Raw genomic sequence first — 6,000 nt, forward strand, 5'->3', positions numbered from 1 at the left:
TTTCCACTGCCTAGTTTCATTACTTTGCATTTACTCGGGTTGAACTTCAACAGCCATTTGTTGGACCATTCACTCAGTCTGTCTAGGTCATCTTGTAGCCTCCTACTATCATCCCCAGTTTCAATCCTCCTCATAATTTTTGCATCATCGGCAAACATTGAGAGAAACGATTCTATACCCTCTGGGATCTCATTTACATATATCAGAAACAGTATAGGTCCAAGGACTGACCCCTGCGGTACTCCACTCGTAACGTCTCGCCAATCTGAGACCTCACCCCTCACACTGACTCGTTGTCTCCTATTACTTAGGTACTCCTGTATCCAACGGAGTACCTTCCCTTTCACTCCAGCCTGCATCTCCAGTTTTTTCACTAGCCTCTTGTGTGTGGTACTGTATCAAAGGCTTTCTGACAATCCAAAAATATGCAGTTTGCCCACCCTTCTCTTTCTTGCCTTATTTTGTGTGTGTGTGTGTGTGTGTGTGTGTGTGTGTGTGTGTGTGTGTGTGTGTGTGTGTGTGTGTGTGTGTGTGTGTGTGTGTGTGAATAAAATTAAAAAAAAATCAGTTCATTGACAGTTGAGACTCAGGACCATGGAGCTCAACCCCCACAAGCACAAATAGGTGAGTCCACTCCCCCCCCCCAACACACACCCGCATGTGTGAGGTAATACCAATTGCGCCCGCCTGTAAATGCTCTCATATTTACATATTGGAACACGTCAACATACAAAGGTTTACCTGCTGGTGCGACCCATGACAAGTGCGGGAACATGTCCTGGGTGAGAGAGAGGGAGAGAGGGAGAGGGAGAGAGGGAGAGAGGGAGGGAGGGGAATGAGGGAGATGGAGGAGGGAGGGAATTATCAGGGAAAAGCACCAAGCCATTACGACTATATATCACTGGGAAGGGGTCAGGATAAGCATTTGGGATGGGACGGTGGGAAAAGGAATGATACCCAACCACTTGGACGGTCGGGGGGGGATTGAACACCGACCTGCATGAAGCGAGACCGTCGCTCTACCGTGCAGTCCAAGTAGGAGGACGGGAGAGAGGAGGGGGGGGGGGAGAGGGAAGAGTTTCCTTTAACTGAACAAGATTGTCATTAACAATGATAATTAACTTTGGTATGAAGTATGACCGAGTTTTGTACTACGATGTTTCTGAGATTCCAAGTTCATTACTGAGTGTTGTGACTAACAACTCTAGCACTTGCCTGGCATAATTTTTTTTTTTGAGATATATACAAGAATTGTTACATTCTTGTACAGCCATAGTGCAGTGGGAAGCCACAAGGATGATTCTCGCTGTTGACCAGACCATACACTAGAAGGTGAAGGGACGACGACGTTTTGGTCCGTCCTGGACCATTCTCAAGACAATCGACTTGAGAATGGTCCAGGACGGACCGGAACGTCGTTGTCCCTTCGCCTTCTAGTGTGTGGTCTGGTCAACTTACCTTAGCCACGTTATTGTGACTCCTCGCCTGGATGATTCTTGCTGCTCCAGATGCTCTTCCTGCCCGGAGCTCCCACAAGATTATCGGTATAAAGTATGAAACTTCCTACCATAAACGAAAGAACAGTCTGAAACAGCATATGAGACATGATTACGACATTTAAAATAATCCGGGGTAATATGGCGGACAAGGACTCGAACCAGCGGGCATAGATGTACGTACCCAGATGAGCCTGAGGCAATTACTTGTTCAGTGTCAGAATAGAAGAGGAGAAAGAGAGAGAGAGAGAGAGAGAGAGAGAGAGAGAGAGAGAGAGAGAGAGAGAGAGAGAGGACCCGAGAACAGCGGGTCATCTCACGAAAGTAAATAATTTAGTAAATATATTATTTACTAAAGTAAATAATGCTACAGCCACCAGCACACACATAGAGTTTCGGGCAGGTCCTTAACCCTAATTTTCCCTGGAATACGACCCGCCAAATCGTTTAACAACCAGGTACCCATTAACTGCTGGGTGAACAGAGGCAACAGTTAAGGATTGACACCCCGGTCAATCCTGCCCAGCCTGGATACGAACCCAGGCAAAAGCGCTTGCGAAGAGCCTGGCGAGTGTCTTACCACTGCGCCACGGAGACTGCTTCAATACGACAAGTACTGAACACGACCTTCAATATTATGATGACGAGAGAGTAGCTGGCCAGCACTCAGTGGCCCAGTGACGTCATTTGGCCCGAGCGTCTGGCGACGTCACTCGGCCCGTACGTCTGGTGACGTCACTCGGCTCGTACGTCTGGTGACGTCACTCGGCCCGTACGTCTGGTGACGTCACTCGGGCCATACGTCTGGTGACGTCACTCGGCCCGTACGTCTTGCGACGTCACTCGGCCCGTACGTCTTGCGACATCACTCGGCCCGTAAGTCTGCTGCCCGCCGGACCAACACGGTTCGGACCCTCTTAGCCGAGGACAAGTTTTGCCTTCCCGTTGTCTTACGTGGAATGCACGTGATGAATTCATTTCAATTTGTTTATTATACACCCCATACGTGTTGATGATGCCCTGGCCCTCTACCTGCCTCCAGCGCTGCTCATAGCAACAATTTACACCTTTGACTTCTGTAAATAAATTAAGGTTGCATTTTGTTTACACTGAGGAGTGTGTTGAGGGGTAGGGAGGTGGTGCTGCGACGGCCCGAGGTGCTGAAGCAGCGCGTGTAAACACTTCCGTCCTCACACTAAACTACTGGTTCTACACACGCAGAATTAATCACCTGCATTGATACCTACACTACAACTACCCACTAGTACACTGAACACCACACGAGGAAGAGCAAGTGTGCGTGATTCAAAGTCAGTTCTCGAAGCACTTGATATTCCGTTTGTAAAATAGACAGCAAGGATATACAAATTATAATTATATATATAATTTTTTCGATGGACAGAACAAAAGTTTTAGAACCACCTGTCTATGAATACAATCTCATGTTGATATTAGCTTGCACAGTGACGCTGACCCGGCAGGTGAAGCTGCAGGCAACACAGAGGGACCCGAAGTCGACCTTGGCGTCCCAATCTTAGCTCTTAAAAACCACTCTGCTTCCTTAAAGTCTCTGAGAAGATGACTCACAAACAGCCGAAGGACAGGAAGCGCAGGTATTAGGAATGGTGTGTTGAGAATGAATAACCAGCAGACGTGCAGACGCAAGTCTGCTGGTATATCAGTATAGTGACAGTATATCGCGGTCTCAGGCAGTGTAGTGAGGTATCCACCGCATCCAGCAACACAACACTTGTACACTCGTGCGGCACAGAACTGCTTCATACTCTTCAACATTATATAAGTCCGCAGTTATCAATAATAGAACAAATCGCTCGAGGTACCTGAAGAATTTACAACTCGTGAATACCAGAGTTATCTTCAAAGTCCACCCGAAGTCTGCTTATGCGGTGACCAACCGGACTGCGGTAGGTATGTGGGCCTGCGGGCCGCTCCAAGCAACAGCCTGGTGGACCAAACTCTCACAAGTCAAGCCTGGCCTCGGGCCGGGCTTGGGGAGTAGAACAACTCACAGAACCCCATCAAGCAGGTATATGTGGGCCTGCGGGCCGCTCCAAGCAACAGCTGGTGGACCAAACTCTCACAAGTCAAGCCTGGCCTCGGGCCGGGCTTGGGGAGTAGAACAACTCCCAGAACCCCATCAAGCAGGTATATGTGGGCCTGCGGGCCGCTCCAAGCAACAGCTGGTGGACCAAACTCTCACAAGTCAAGCCTGGCCTCGGGCCGGGCTTGGGGAGTAGAACAACTCCCAGAACCCCATCAAGCAGGTATATGTGGGCCTGCGGGCCGCTCCAAGCAACAGCTGGTGGACCAAACTCTCACAAGTCAAGCCTGGCCTCGGGCCGGGCTTGGGCAGTAGAACAACTCCCAGAACCCCATCAACCAGGTATATGTGGGCCTGCGGGCCGCTCCAAGCAACAGCTGGTGGACCAAACTCTCACAAGTCAAGCCTGGCCTCGGGCCGGGCTTGGGGAGTGGAAGAACTCCCAGAACTCCATCAACCAGGTATGTACACGGGAAGCCACAAAACCCATGTACTACCAACCAGCCTTCAAGCTGGGTGGCTTGTGAGGTGAACCTAGGCAAGTCCTGCACTACATATTGCTTCACATAGAGGCAAGGGGGAAGCAGCAGAGTGCTCCCAGGGACGTGTTGATACAGTCGGGGAGCTGCGCGAGCGGCCTGAGCCTGCAGGAGCGGGGGTGCATAATTTAGAGTGCACTTAGTCGAGCCCAACCGGCACCAGCTCCTTCTCTTGTTATCGGTCTGATGACTTAATGGTGTGTTTTTTCTAAGTTTTGCCCCGAGGGGCGTGTTTATTGGCCAGCGCCACTCGTCCTGTGAGTGGACACACCGCCATAGTGACAGTATTGGCCAGCGCCACTCGTCCTGTGAGTGGACACACCGCCATAGTGACAGTATTGGGCAGCGTCACTCATCCTGTGAGTGGACACACCGCCATAGTGACAGTATTGGGCAGCGCCACTCATCCTGTGAGTGGACACACCGCCATAGTGACAGTATTGGGCAGCGCCACTCGTCCTGTGAGTGGACACACCGCCATAGTGACAGTATTGGGCAGCGTCACTCATCCTGTGAGTGGACACACCGCCATAGTGACAGTATTGGGCAGCGCCACTCATCCTGTGAGTGGACACACCGCCATAATGACAGTATTGGGCAGCGCCACTCATCTTGTGAGTGGACACACCGCCATAGTGACAGTATTGGCCAGCGCCACTCATCCTGTGAGTGGACACACCGCCATAGTGACAGTATTGGCCAGCGCCACTCGTCCTGTGAGTGGACACACCGCCATAGTGACAGTATTGGGCAGCGTCACTCATCCTGTGAGTGGACACACCGCCATAGTGACAGTATTGGGCAGCGTCACTCATCCTGAGAGTGGACACACCGCCATAGTGACAGTATTGGGCTGCGCCACTCATCCTGTGAGTGGACACACCGCCATAGTGACAGTATTGGCCAGCTCCACTCATCCTGTGAGTGGACACACCACCATAGTGACAGTATTGGGCAGCGCCACTCATCCTGTGAGTGGACACACCGCCATAGTGACAGTATTGGGCAGCGCCACTCATCCTGTGAGTGGACACACCGCCATAGTGACAGTATTGGGCAGCGTCACTCGTCCTGTGAGTGGACACACCGCCATAGTGACAGTATTGGGCTGCGCCACTCATCCTGTGAGTGGACACACCGCCATAGTGACAGTATTGGGCAGCGCCACTCACCCTGTGAGTGGACACACCGCCATAGTGACAGTATTGGGCAGCGTCACTCGTCCTGTGAGTGGACACACCGCCATAGTGACAGTATTGGGCTGCGCCACTCATCCTGTGAGTGGACACACTGCCATAGTGACAGTATTGGGCAGCGCCACTCACCCTGTGAGTGGACACACCGCCATAGTGACAGTATTGGGCAGCGTCACTCGTCCTGTGAGTGGACACACCGCCATAGTGACAGTATTGGGCTGCGCCACTCATCCTGTGAGTGGACACACCGCCATAGTGACAGTATTGGGCAGCGCCACTCATTCTGTGAGTGGACACACCGCCATAATGACAGTATTGAGCAGCGCCACTCATCCCGTGAGTGGACACACCGCCATAGTGACAGTATCGGGCAGCGTCACTCATCCTGTGAGTGGACACACCGCCATAGTGACAGTATTGGGCAGCGTCACTCATCCTGTGAGTGGACACACCGCCATAGTGACAGTATTGGGCAGCGCCACTCATCCTGTGAGTGGACACACCACCATAGTAACAGTATTGGGCAGCGTCACTCATCCTGTGAGTGGACACACCGCCATAGCAGCATGTACAACACTCCCCAATAGGAAGAAAACCCGCTGGGTTGTTCATCCTGTCACTTGTACCCAGACACAGCTGGGACTTGCTTAACTGTCTCAAGTGAACAGCTCCTCAAATAAGAAGATTAACATCTGTCAACCCTTAAA

Source organism: Procambarus clarkii, chromosome 30 (assembly GCF_040958095.1).
Source record: "Procambarus clarkii isolate CNS0578487 chromosome 30, FALCON_Pclarkii_2.0, whole genome shotgun sequence".
NCBI classification, from domain to species: domain Eukaryota; kingdom Metazoa; phylum Arthropoda; class Malacostraca; order Decapoda; family Cambaridae; genus Procambarus; species Procambarus clarkii.